The sequence below is a fragment of the Triturus cristatus genome, chromosome 2_1, assembly GCF_964204655.1.
Source record: "Triturus cristatus chromosome 2_1, aTriCri1.1, whole genome shotgun sequence".
NCBI classification, from domain to species: domain Eukaryota; kingdom Metazoa; phylum Chordata; class Amphibia; order Caudata; family Salamandridae; genus Triturus; species Triturus cristatus.
This window is the reverse complement of record NC_140581.1, coordinates 273,634,824-273,649,623: the sequence shown is the minus strand read 5'-3', so window position 1 is coordinate 273,649,623 and position 14,800 is coordinate 273,634,824. Positions and strand designations below refer to the sequence as shown.

At 48.6% G+C, this 14,800-nt stretch overlaps 1 long non-coding RNA gene across 1 annotated transcript in view; it reads right to left on the bottom strand.

Moving 5' to 3' along the window:
* The window catches only part of LOC146864094 (uncharacterized), a 65,391-nt gene extending 52,106 nt beyond the window's left edge, over positions 1-13,285 (bottom strand). The window contains exon 1 of the long non-coding RNA XR_014976608.1: positions 13,211-13,285. This is a non-coding gene — a long non-coding RNA (uncharacterized LOC146864094). The remainder of the gene's footprint in view (positions 1-13,210) is intronic.
* Between the last annotated feature and the right edge of the window lie 1,515 nt (positions 13,286-14,800).

The following is a 14,800-nucleotide window of genomic DNA, read 5'->3' as shown; positions in this document are numbered from 1 at the left end:
AGGGTAAAGGACGAGACAAGCTCCTCACTACTAGAGCTGAGGATGCGAACAACTACCAAGTCCTGAAGAATACACTGATTGATGGGTTCGGCTTAACCACCGAGCAGTACCGGGTGCTGTTCAGGGACACCCAGAAAAATCAGTCTCAGGATTGGACTGACTTTGTTGATTGTGCCACTAAGGCTTTGGAGGGCTGGTTGCTGGGTAGCAAGGTTACTGATTACACAGGATTGTACAATCTTATCATGAGAGAACAGATTTTAAACAACTGTCAGAACCAATTGTTGCATCAGCACCTTGTCGACTCGGATCTGACCTCTCCCCAAGAATTGGGAAAGAAGGCAGACAGATGGGTCAGAACAAGGGTCAAGCAGAACCAGACTCAGAACCAGGGTGGTCAGAAGAAAGCAGACCAAAAGGGTAGTAACAAGAACGAACAAAATGACCAGAAGTCTTCGACAGGTCCCCAACAAACTAAAGAGGGTGGGGGTCAGGCTTCACAGAAGAAGAAGACTCAAGAAGGCCAGTCAAAAAGGTGGTGCCAATACTGTAAAAGTAAGACTCACTGGTTTAGTGAGTGCACCAAGAAAGGAGGGCAAACTCCTGCCACTGCAGCCCCTAAGGCACCTGCACCCCCTAGTACAGTCAGCAGTGGTAGTGCGCCTCCCAAGGCATTAGTTGGGTTAACCTTGGGAACCGAGGGGAGTGACGACTTAGTCAGCACGCTCACTCAGGCCGTCCTTGTCTGTACAGGGGATATGGATATGTCCCCTGGTGCCAGTCCCAATACTTTGGGCAAATACAGACAGACACCTTTGATCAATGGAAAAGTGGCTCAGGCCTACAGGGACACTTGTGCCAGTGTCACCATGGTGACGCCTAACTTTGTGGACCCTGGACAGATCATGCTAGGTACCGATTACCTAGTGACCAATGCCAGCAATGTCACTACCAATCACAGTATGGCAGTTGTTGATTTCTCCTGGGGAGGGGTAAGTGGCCCGAAAAAGGTTGTGGTTAGTTCAGACCTCCCCGTAGAATGTCTGTTGGGCAATGATTTGGAAACGTCACAATGGTCAGAAGTGGAGCAGAGGACTCACATGGAAATGTTAGGCTTGCCAGCACATGTCCTTGCTGTGACCAGGTCACTGGCCAAAAGATGCCCCACTGAACAGGTGCTGGATCCTGGAAGAACGGACCAGACACCTTCCAAGAAAAGGAGCAGTAAGGGTAAGGCTTCGCCTTCCCCCTTGCCCCAGGTCGTGGATCAAGTCTCTGAGGAGGCTGACCTTAAAGAACTGAGGGAAACTGAGCCGAAAGAGCTTGAACCTGGTCAGGTTGAGTTTCTGGGCTCAGGGTGACCCTCCAGGGAAGACCTGGGGAAGGCACAGTTAGACTGCCCCTCACTTGAACCCCTCAGACAGCAGGCTGCTGCTGAGGCTGCAGGGAACGCCACAGGTACCCACAAAGTGTACTGGGACGATGGACTCCTGTACTCCGAGGCAAGAGACCCCAAGCCTGGCACGACCAGGAGGCTGGTCGTCCCCTTGTCTCTGAGAGGTTTCCTCCTTACCTTGGCCCATGAGATTCCCCTTGCAGGTCACTTGGGCCAGAATAAGACTTGGGACAGAATTGTTCCACACTTTCACTGGCCCCACATGTCCGAAGATACGAAGGAGTTTTGCCGCTCCTGTGTCACTTGCCAAGCCAGCGGTAAGTCAGGTGGCATGACAAAGGCCCCCCTTATACCACTACCGGTGGTGGGGGTACCCTTTGAACGAGTGGGGATCGACATTGTCGGACCAATGGAACCCCAGACAGCATCAGGGCACAAGTTTATACTGGTGGTGGTGGACCACGCCACCAGGTATCCTGAAGCTATTCCCCTTAGGACCACTACAGCACCTGTTGTGGCACGAGCCCTAGTTGGAGTGTTCTCCAGAGTGGGCTTCCCTAAGGAGGTTGTCTCAGACAGAGGTGCAAACTTCATGTCGGGATATCTGACTGCTATGTGGAAGGAGTGTGGTGTCAACTACAAATTCACCACACCCTATCACCCACAATGCAATGGGCTTGTTGAGAGATTCAACAGGACCCTAAAAGGGATGATTCATGGACTACCTGAAAAGCTTCGGCGGAGATGGGATGTCCTGATACCCTGCCTCTTGTTCGCCTACAGAGAGGTCCCGCAGAAGGGGGTTGGCTACAGCCCTTTTGAACTTCTGTTCGGACATCCTGTAAGGGGACCCCTTTGTTTGGTAAAGGAAGGATGGGAGAGACCTCTCAAAAAGCCGGCATCAAACATTGTGGACTATGTGCTCGGTCTCCGCTCGCGGATGGCTGAGTACATGGAAAAGGCATCTAAAAACCTTGAGGCGAGCCAAGAATTACAAAAAGCTTGGCACGACCAAAAGGCTGTCCTGACTTTGTATCAGCCTGGGCAGAAGGTGTGGGTGCTGGAGCCAGTGGCCCCAGCAGCACTCAAAGACAAATGGTCTGGGCCCCACACGATCTTTGAGCAAAAGGGAGAGGTCACCTACTTGGTAGACCTGGGAACTCCCCGGAGCCCCCACAGGGTGCTCCATGTAAACAGGCTCAAGGCATATGTCGACAGGGAGGGCATGGGCTTGCTCATGGCCACAGATGAGGGACAGGAGGAGGAGAGTGACCCTCTCCCGGACCTGCTCTCTCAGAACCCTGACGATGGGTCGGTAGATGGTGTTGTCTTTTGCGGCAGCCTCTCTGGACATCAACAAAAGGATTGTAAACAGGTTCTTCAATCCTTTCGACATATGTTCTCTCTGACACCCAGTCAGACCAATTGGTGTACCCATGAGTTCGACACTGGGGACAGTCTGCCCGTAAAGAGTAAAATCTATCGACAGCCTGATCATGTCAGAGACTGCATCAAGACAGAGGTGCAGAAAATGTTGGAGCTGGGAGTCATCGAGCCCTCGGACAGCCCCTGGGCTAGTCCCGTAGTTCTCGTGCCGAAACCTCACACCCAGGGCGGTAAGAAAGAGATGAGGTTTTGCGTGGACTACAGAGGCCTCAATGCAGTCACTAAGACTGACGCCCACCCGATACCGAGAGCAGACGAACTTATAGACCGGTTGGCTTCGGCCAACTACTTAAGTACGTTTGACCTGACAGCTGGGTATTGGCAAATCAGGTTAGCTGAGGAGGCCAAGCCCAAAACAGCATTTTCTACCCCGGGTGGGCATTATCAGTTCGTGGTAATGCCCTTTGGTTTGAAAAATGCACCTGCCACCTTCCAACGGCTGGTGAATCGAGTTCTCACTGGGTTGGACGACTTCTGTGCGGCGTATCTGGACGATATCGCTGTCTTTAGCTCCACCTGGGAGGATCACCTGGTCCACCTGAGGAAAGTGTTAGAGGCCCTGCAAAAGGCAGGCCTCACTATCAAGGCCACTAAGTGCCAGATAGGGCAGACACAGGTTGTATACCTGGGCCACCTTGTAGGTGGAGGCCAGGTTCAGCCATTGGAGAGCAAAATACAGGCCATACAGGACTGGGCTCCTCCAATCACCCAGACTCAGGTTCGAGCTTTCTTGGGCCTGACTGGTTATTACCGGAAATTTGTCAGAAATTATGGATCCATTGTGACCCTGCTAAACGATCTGACAAGTAAAAAGATGCCAAAAAAAGTTCAGTGGACAGCCAGCTGTCAAAAGGCATTCGATGACCTAAAGCAGGCCATGTGCACAGCGCCTATCCTCAAGAGTCCAGACTACTCCAAACCATTCATTGTCCAAACAGACGCTTCGGAGTTGGGTGTGGGAGCTGTTCTATCTCAACTGAATTTTGATGGTCATGACCAGCCCATAGCTTTTATTAGCAGGAGGCTGACCCCCAGAGAGAAGAATTGGTCAGCTATTGAGAGGGAGGCCTTTGCTGTGGTTTGGGCCCTGAAGAAGTTGAGGCCATACTTGTTTGGCACTCACTTCAAGATTCAGACCGACCATAAGCCCCTCTTGTGGCTAAATCAAATGAAGGGTGAAAACCCCAAACTACTTAGGTGGTCCATTTCCCTACAGGGGATGGACTTCACAGTGGAGCATAGACCTGGCACTGATCATGGCAATGCAGATGGGCTCTCTAGGTATTTCCACTTAGAGCAAGCAGACTCACCTGGTCAAGGTTAGCTTATTGTCCCAAAGTTTGGGGGGGGGTCATGTAGGAGAGTAGGGTCTGCAATCCTATGATCACCCAGATTTTTTTTTGCTTTTGCTTCATTGGTTTACGACTTTCCCCGGCTGCGGGCTTGCCAATCAGACCCACAGCCTAGCTGTTCTCTCTCGAAATTAACACATGTACATTAGGTGCATCCACTAATTGGAACTGGGCCGCCTTATCAGTCCCTGTATCAGCATACCACAGGTATCCAGGGCATCGGTGTACCCAGGGCCTACCAGGGGCTGCAGCATGTATTGTGCCACCCCTGGATGGCCGCCCAAATCTGACACAACTGGCTGCACGACAGCTGGGGCAAGGTGGTGTAATCACCCGTTGCTGTAGGTGTAGTATTCCTATACCTAACCCTAAAATGGACGCATGGATTCCTGTCAGTCACTCCTATGGCAGGCCTTATCAATCCTGAAGGCAGAGTGCTGGGAATCATGTGAGATGGTGCTCTGGCGCGAGCTGAGCCCGTCGACGGCCTGCGGAACCAAATCCTAATAGCCGTTCCATGGTGACGCGGGCCAACTACCTTAAAGTGCATCATAATCCTGGCGGTTATTTGCTAACTTTGGCATCGCATCACCCAAACATGTCGAGTAAGGTGTCATACGAATTGGAATACGAACCCCTCGACAGTTCTGGCGACGGGGTTAGCATTCCACCCTTCTAGAGGGACACGACATGGAAGTAACCTTGAACCCCGGTTAAAGTTGACTCAAGCCTCAGCATCACAAAATGGATGCTGCCACCAGACACAAGTCTGACCTCCTGCTGCTGGGAGACCTTCCAGCGAGGGGAGCTTGGACAAAGGGTTTCCTGTCGAGGGCGGTGTTAGCACCATCCCAGACAGGGTTTGTGTATCCCAGGTAGGCAGGGCTGAAAGGAAGGTGATTGCAAGTGGCACCCCGGTGCTCACTGTGCATAGCCCAGCTCAAACCAGTTTCGGGGGCACACCAGCCCCTGAGCTGGGGAGAAGCCGGACAAAGGATAGGGGTGTAACCACCCCCCTCCTGGTCCCACCCATAGGTAGGACCTAGTCACGGGCCAGCCCCTTTTTCCTAGAATAAAGGTGGGAGCGGGTCCCCTTCCCAAATTGGATAATTCTGAATCTTGAACTACTTTCCACGAAAGGAACTCTTGACTATTTCTGAAGACTCTCCCTTGTGGCTAAGGAGTAGCCACCCTGCACCAGCAGGCACCACCTAAGCGCTTGCGGTTTGCTGCACGTCTCTCCCACGGATCAAGACTGCCCAGCTCGACGAGACCCGGGTTCCCTGCCATCTCTGACCTCTACCTACATCATCGGCTCAGCTGAGATTCGTAGGTGTGACGAGACCTGCGGTGCCGGCCATCTTCAGAACCTGCACAACGCTTATCTAGCACGCCCACCGAGGGACCCTCGAGTGAATGCACCTAGGGTTTGAGAAGCCCTAACCCTGAGCGGCTCCAGCACCGAAGTCTGCCTCCCCAGCATCCACGAGATCTGCGTGGGGGCCCTTCCGCTCCTTGCTGCTCACCGCGTTGTCCGACCACTCGCCGACCGGCTTGTGGCCCTCTTCACGACGCACCCCGACAGACTTTCATCACTGGTCTGGTTGCTCCAGACTGGCTCTTGCTCCCCTTCAACAGAGGAGTACCCCGGACCCTCCTGGTCCACTCCAGACGCCAGCTTGACTCCACTGCGTGGGTTTGCCACTGCCAAGACCTGCTGTCCCATTCTTGGGCCCAGCATCATCGACAGCAGACACCTTCGTGGGACAACTCGCCCTCCCTCCGGGTCGCCGCCGCGCCTCCTGGTCCAAGGAACAGCCGAGTCCGACGTCATCCACTCACCTGGTCGAGGTGACTTCACCCAATACCGTCCTGGTACCCACACGATCGCTGGCTAGCGGTTGAGAACTGAGTCCCCTCTGCTTTCAGGTTTCCTTCATCACCGATCCAGGCTTGGATCTCTCTGAACATCGACACTGGTCGCCTGCCAGCAACTTCTTCTTTCAGGCTCCTGAGACTACAACGAGGACTCCCGACATCTTGCTGAACCCCACGCAGCCGCAGCCTCTGGGCTAGGTAACTCGAGCATCTCGATGCTCCATCGTAGGTTCACTCTACAAGTGTCCAGTTCCTTTTTCGTTTAGTCCCACTGATCGGATTCCTCCGGAATCAGTGACTTTAAACTATCTAACCTTTCCCATTCCACTTGCAGTGTATATGGTTTCGTGCCCTCCGGGCACTTGTGTAAATTGTGCAACCAGAAGTATTTTCATAAGAGTTTTGTAGTGTGCTTAGCTCTCTGACTCATACAGAGCCAGGGTAGTCTTGTTATAAATAAATATCCTTTATTTTCATAACAGCTTGTGTGGTGTCCTTTCACTTGGTGTTCAAGGGGTATATGTGATGGTAAACAGCTGGCTTAACACGCCCTCTAGAGTTTAGCCTAAAGACTGCTCGTATCCACGCTACTAGGATAGCTGGTCTATAAGGTTGAATTACAACCAATCATCAATAAGGGTCGTTTGGAATGATACACAGTGATCACTAGAATAGTGAGCACTACATATCAGGCCAACTTCTCACATGTATGTATTGACATTCCCATAGCGTGTGTAGCTCAGTGCCCCAGTCTATTTTGTAACGGAGGCATTTGGGCGTCTCTGCTCTCCCCATGGTATGTAGTCGGGTCCTATCATAGTATACCCTGTGAAGGACTTCGAATTGTATCAGCCTTAAGCAGAGCTTAATCGTTACTTCTCTTGGGTGCATTAAGGTCCCCTACCAATCAATATCTTCTAGTGGACCAGTTGTTTCTTCCCATTTAGACCTAAGGGATTTCAGTTTGTCATGGATATTATTGATTAAAGTTTTATATGTCCAGGAGACAGCCTTGGAGAGTATTTCCTCTTGCAGTAGTCTACACTCCAGTGGTGCATGCTCAAGAATGTCTGTAGTGTCAATCTTTTCTATCCTCCAAGCGTGTTGCAATTGTAGTAATTTGTATTTTTGTGTGTGTGTTAGGTGGTACTCAGTTTGAGCTCAAAGCCATTTTGAACTGGCCATCACTCTCTTTTGTCAAGGAAGTTCAAAGTTTCCTAGGATTAGCAAATTTGTTGCAACTTCACTAGTATTGTTGCCCCTATAACACGTCTCCTGCAAAAATTTGTGATTTTTTTGTTGGACCACAGTACCAAGAACAACCTCTCAAAGGTTAAAGAAGTTTCATCTCAGTGCCTGTCCCCAGACCCTGCACTTCCATATGTGGTGGTGGCTGATGCTTCTCAGTTCGTGGTTGATGAAATATAATATCTATGAGATTCTGAGATTGGACAACGTCTTCCTGTGGTATTTTTCTCCAAGATGCTGCACCTTCTGAACACAATTATACTATCATCAAGAAGGAGCTATTAGCCCTTAAAGCAACCTTCCAAGAAGGGTGGGTTTCCTCCTGCATACAATGACAGTTTTTTTGCACAAAAACCTACAGGTTTTATGCTCAGTACAAGCACTGGCTCCTAGACAATGCTCTATATGTTGATATGTTGTTCTTCAGTGAGTTTGACTTCATCTTAACATATCAACTAGGTACAAAAAACAGGGGGTGTGGCTTCACCTGGCTGCAAGATGGCCGCACTCTAAGTGGGCTCTGCCGGCCGAGCAAAAAATCTGATATAACCCTGGGGACAGAGGACGAGTAACCTGTTCTATACTGGTGGCATGAGTTGCTGCCTTCCCGCTGGAGCTGGGAATAACTGTGGCGGCACTCTGGACACTGCGATTGTGCAGGGCCGTGGCCCAGCCGCGGCCTGTGGCAGGCCACTGTGTAACCCCGAGCGGGGAGTGCGTTTTCATGGCCTGGACCGTGGGAGAGGAATGCAGCGTCGGAGAATGACCCCCTGCGGATGGTGGCATGAAGTCGCTGATCATCGGGAAACTGCCAGAGGCTGGCGGAGAAGAACAAGCAGCAGGGATGACTTACAGAAGCTGCAAGTGCTTAGCGGTGAGGGGCGTGGCGCGACTGTGGGAGGTACGTCGTTGAGCCTGGGATCCCTGTGACTGTGCCCGTGCATTGCTCACCCAATGGGGGTTGCTGTTTGGGGCCCCCCCTGTAATCATGATTCTGTCTTGGTGCCCGTGGGGAATGAGGTCCTCACTGCATCAGCCTGCATTGGCGGGTGAACGTTCTAGGCCGCAACCGAGGCTGCCAGGAAAGGACATGCCTGCTTCTCCCCAACCACACAACATTGCACATATTCATTGTTTTTAGCACTAGGGTAGAAATCTATAATCTGTTTATTCTGTTGGTCCTTATAATCATTAATATCTGTTTCTGTCTTATGGTTATTTCAGCACACCTATTTTACACTAGAATGACGCTGGTTCAATAAATGCTTATTGAAAATGTCCCATCGTTTATTCTTTTTATTTCTCTGAGACAAAGTGAGCACGAGTGACTAAGCGAAAAGTATTGTACTCTTTCCATGATCCCTAATGGGACAGAGTTGTCATGTTCGATAGTTCTCAAGAACTATTCTCTCCTTGGTAAGAGGAGTTTACAGTGGCACTGTGAGCTAGGTGGTATAGAGGCAAACATACCCGGTGGGGGCGTCTGGAATCAATCTGGACACTAATCCCACAGTCTATGTTGTCTAAACGTGCAGATCCTATATAGGTTTATAGCAACTACACAACATGGCGCCGCCAACTTTGGTTTGGTCCTTATTTAACGGTCAAATCTGAGTAGTTCAGTTGTGCTTTTCTCAGAGATCCCTACTCACATTTATCCAGAGATGTCTGGAGTGGGAAGGGAAAAATCCGTCGCAGATGAGTAGGCATACCCTATATATTGGCTGTTGGTTTATTCAAGCTTGAAGGACAAATTGTGCATAAAACCATATCTCAGTTTACTTGAAACTTTTTCAACAATGGCTGACGAAGACCTTGCTGCGCCATCACTACATGTGAATGCAGTGGAGGAAGGAGAGCAGGAAGGTGAAATAAACATTTTGGAAAATGTCAGAACTGCCCTTACTTTAAAGTTAGCAGGCTAAGGAGTCACATTGAGAGGTGGGACAGTAACATTTGTGATTGAGGCACACGAGTCATACAGAACTGAGGTATTGTATTTGTGAGTCACATTCTCACCAGCAGAAGCACGCAGAAATAAGTTTCATTCATACACTGAAGATGAAATACCAGAGGAATATTGTCCATACAGGGACATTGAAGGTCCGCTCACCTACCAGGAACACATAAACTGGTTTTAAGGCGCCCTCCCACACACAAAAGTTAAAGTAATACTCGGTCCGCTCGGTAGAGACAGAGCAACTTGGCTGGTCCTAGCAGCTTACACACCACATCCAGACTTGACACAACGGCAGTAGTAGACTAACGTCCACTACACAAAGAAATAATAAAACCTTATAGAAACTTGATACAGTTCATGATGAGAACACTCACACTTCAGCCAAGGGCTACACCAGCAGGACAAATTCAGGGGTCGGCAACTACAATTGCTCCACAAACACTAAACTCAGTTATTGGTAAAATGCCCACTAGTCGTGAGCTAATGCCATTCTGGATAGCTCAGAAACTAACACAGTTAGATAGTGTTTCCACACACAAGCCTTCAAGAAAAACACAGAATGCTAACAATCTGCTTCCCAATTGGGATAACTCCCCAGATAGAGGATTGTACATTGTGGGGTACAGTTTTTGCTGCCATATATACCAGAACTCATATTATCCCTTCAATACCAGTAATACCAGAAGTATTAAGACAAATACAGAATGAGTATGGAGAAGAACTTGGGCTGAACTTAGGGATGAAATTGTTAGGAAATTTTACCCAGGTATCAACTATTATATTAGCAAACATAAAAGGGGAGGCAGCAGCAGTGACAATACGCCAACGCCTGAGGGATTTCACTCCTTTACAACAGGAGCGTGAATTACCTAAAACTATCAAAGATACATATGCCGAATTAGGTAGAGATAATTTAGGAGCTAGAGCAACAAAACCTTAACTCCTGGGTGGTGAGGGGCGGTTTCTTGGTGAGGGCGCCGGGGCTTCGCCCCCTTTACTTTCATCCCCCTCAGGGTGGCCCATTGCAAAAGTAAAAAACAACTACCTTTATCTGTTTTAAAAGAAATACATACACATACACACCTCTTGCTTGTTCGTGGCTGTTACAGACCTGAGATAATTGATGACTCTCATGCCAGAGACTCCGATCCTTTGCACTCCCTAATGCTGCCTGTGGGCGGATCCTGAATCTTCTACAGTATTTGCCCGGCTGACGAGCTCACAACCCTGAGGCCTGTGAGGTCATCAGCTCGGCAAAGACATTGCCTCGAGGACCAGTCTCCACCCCCTGGTGACGTGAGTGTGAAATTAGCCCTGGGTGCTTCAGGATGAAGCCCTGTAGCACCAGGGGCTTCACGTCAGTCAGGGAATAGAGAGGATGGCACCCCACTCTTTCCGAACTTGTCACAGGGGGTTGGGTCTGCCCTGTGATGCATTGGGAAAGGGAGGGATAGAGGCTGCATGCAGATGGGAAGCGGAGAAATCGAGTCTGCGCAGTTTGACATCATGATTTTTGAAGACACACTGCGCAGACTCGAGGTGTTTGCTTCCCGCTCTGGTTTTAATTGAAGGGCCGTGTGGATGACTTTTGCAGGTCCAGCCCAGCGTCTGTGGAGCATGCATAAAGAGTAATTTTACTTCTTTGGGTGTTCCTTGAAGAGCGCTCTGCCTCCAGCTAGATGCGTGTATAAACAGATTAGCAAATACTGAGCGGCCCCCTTCCTCCCCCACTGCACTTCTGTAGAAGTTTCCAAGTCAGCACTCTCGGCAATCTCAGTTTCATGCAGTAAGTAATTACGAGTTAAATTATTTTTATTTTCCTCGGACTATGTTAGACTATCCGAAAAATTTGGAGTGCTTTAGACAAGTGAAGCGAACCGTCCTTAATGATCTAGCAGCCAAGAACAAAGTTTGGATTAGTAATATATTTTTAATTTTCAAGATCATGAGGCATTAAAGAAATTGGTGCCAAATTTATAAGCCTTTATTATGATTATTAGAGTAAAATCAGTATACATTTGTACTAATTTAGGACTGTGTAGACGTGGATGTCAAGCAGAGGTTCTCATTGTAAATGATAACGGAGGAAATTAAGTACAAGACTCGGTATGGTTTCTGATCGCTGCTAACCAGGCCCTTCCAATCCTGTCTGCAGCACCGTCTAATGCCCTTTAAAGGATATTAGTGGGTTTTATTGGGGTCTTTTATGCCATTTCTATGCAAAACAAGAAGCGCAGCAAATAGTAAAGGCGCAGCAGAAACTGATGACTTCTTTTGCCGGATTCACATTGATTTTTCATTCAAAAGCGATGCAATTAAAACTATTCATTCAGCACACATACAGCAAATTGAGGGTCATTGTCTATAGAAAATGGCAACGTGATGCAGATCAGGCTACGATTACTGATTACGTAGGCAGCTAACCCTAGCTGTACAGTTCTACAGGCTGAGGGTGTTACACCCTGCTCCGAGGTAAGTCAGGAGTATTTTATGACCCTACCTGAGATACTGGACACCAGGCTGTGGGAATACCTTAAGTGTCAGAGGGACATGGTTGACTTGATAGGAGAAAAATACTAGTGGTGAAAGGACGTCATAGAGCCGCTGTGCACATGTGGCGTGTAAACATATCTATTCATACATAAAGTAGGTAGAACTTTAAAGTTAGCAGCCAGAGAATGATGTGAATGGAGAGGGTGTAGGTGAGTGGGACATGAAAGGGCAGAGGCCAAGCCCAAGGCACTTTAGCATATCGTCCTCTGCTAGTGTTCGGCAGCCGAGGCGAGGAGACACCGGGGGGGCGGAGAAGACCAGCTTCACAGAGGCCCTATGTAGCAGCCTCTGAAGATTACAAGACTGTGGTAGGTGCTCAATGGCCACGCTGGGCACACCATTGTTACAGCTAAAATCACAGTGGAATACCTGCAAACACTTATTTTCACAACACTTTTATCAGCAATACCTCGAGGATAGAAGTCGCACCCACTCCACTGCAAATGCAGGCGTCATACAGGTAAATACATATGAAAATAGCTCCCATTCTGTTTAAAAATAAAACGAAGTCAAGTGCACCATGGGCCCAATCACAGGACTTCTGTCCACCTCTCCAAAGTAACAAACTAACCTGCACACCAGCTGAACCCATGGCATAGACTTGTTCTTAATTCAGGTGCTTTATTGCATGTGTCCAAATGGCATTATTGTTGTTTTGGGAAGAATCAGTGGTATTATTAATTAGGCTACTTTTACTTTGCACCTGGGCTATATTCTAAAACCAAATACTTTTCACAGTTTTGCTGGTTCAGTAAAGAGAGGTATGGTGTGGGCACGTTTAGCTTTTCATGTTGCTTTTTTTGTGCCGACAGGAGTGGAAATTAAACATACTTGTGGGTGTCTTGTCACTGAAGATGTATGTAACTACTCTCCACCGCAAGTGTGCATGCAACCTGCAAAATCCACACCTCAATGCTGCAAAGTATGTGCGAGGATGCAGCGCACTCTGAGAAATGTCTTGAGAACAATGCTTCTGTATTTTGACAGGTTGGCGACTGCCCTTCCTTACTCTTAGACTTATGATGAAAAAAAAAACATGTGCTTTTCATTGGGCCTCGAACTGCTCAAGCTGTTCTGCTGATGTGGGACTTCAGTTTATGTGGAAACCTGACCTGCAATCCATCAGATTACGGTGGTTAACCTAACTTAATTGTTATGTTAATTTCCAGAGTAATACTGGCATCCATATGGTTGCAAACCTTGGGTGGGGTATGTGTAGGAAAAGCTGTAAATTCTTTCTTGTTCCTCAAATTACAAAGCTCTTATTATGAGTGGCCCGTGAACTTCGAGGAGCACAGTTCCTTACCCTCCCCAATGAGGGTCTGGCTAGCTCGCTGCGCTCGCCACCGGGCACTCCTCTAGAACTTTTACGCTTACCACTTTCAAATGTCACCAGCCGCCACTGTGGGTGGTCCTCAAAAGGATAACACCAGGCAAGCACCGGATACTTCCTGAAAAAAAATGAGATAATAAAAAACAAAATAATAGAGAGAATTGATCACAATCAAGAAGTGCGTCTCCTCAACAGGAGCACTCCGAAAGAAGGTAGAACCTTAGGAATCGTGATAACATTAAAAAACCTGATAGGTATCAGGATACTGATACACGTTCCTCTTGATCCATTCAGGGTTCACCAAAAAACTCTAAGAGGGAAGGACGGTCAGAACACAGACAAGAAAAACTGACAAAGTCCAGAGACACACATCATACTTCAAACTACAATATACAAAAAGAAGATAAACCAAAATCAAAACCTCAATCGAAAAAGAAGACAGTAGCAGGTCTTAAAGTTAGACATGCCAAGGATACTGAGGACTCAACTTCTGAACGGGGTATGGTTACTAACGATGCTAGACAGCGCAGCAGAAGTAACAATAGCTCACCAGAACCTGGTGGAATTTCTGGTGACAGCGGCGTTGAATGAACATATCATGGTGGTGACTGATACTAGGGTAAGTGTCCCACACCTGGTAAGTGTCCCACACCTGTTATATGAAATAACGCTCCAAATGGAGGGGGACAAACCCAGAAACATTAAAGGTCTCTTTTGGGAGAACCTGACTTATTGCTATGACATCCATTGAGCTGAAAAAGATTGGCTGCTTGAAATTGTTATGGATTGCCCAAAGGGAGAAACGGTAAATCTACCTGCTTTTTCCAACCACGTTCCAGTATACTTAAAACATTCATAAACGCAGGAGTGGGCGGTAGCACTTGCTCCAGCATTATATCGCAACCGTGTAGGGTGGGATGATGTGAGAAAGTGCCATCTTTCTTGCATGGTATGCCCCCACTTTTTGCTGAATTGCTGAATGTACTTTGACTGAGTGTGCCCTGGACTCCTGCCAATCAGGTGCCCAGGGCCTATGTTCCTTCCCTAAAACCTAAAACCCAAATTGGCAAACCCTGGCCACATGTCAGCCCCTGGTAAATGGTACCCTAGGTACCCAGGGCCTTGTGACCAGGGAAGGCCTCTAAGGGCTGCAGCACTTATTGTGCCACCCTTAGAGGCCCTGTAACCTAACACAAACACACTGCCCTTGCAGGCTGAGTGTCTGGGTACAGGACAAAACAGAGAGTTGACATGGCACACATCCCTGTGTGCCATGCCCACAACATACACTGCCCTGGCATACATCAGTCACCCCTCTAGCTGGGTGCCCTGTGACAGTGGTGTGAGCACAGGAGCATGAGCCCTGTGTCCCTACAGTATCCAGGTCCATTCCTGGGCACTGTAAGTGCAGTGCTGCCATTTAAGAGTATATGGTGCTGGGAGCTCGTCAAACACAGACTCCACAGCACCATGATGGCTCCACTGAAGACTGAGAAGTTTGGTATCAAGCTTCTCAGCACATTAAACCCGCACTGATGCCAGTGCAGGATTTAATGTACAATGCACGACAGAGGGCATCTTAGAGATGCCCCCTGAACCTAACCTACAATCCACGTCTGGTCTGAGGGACTGCC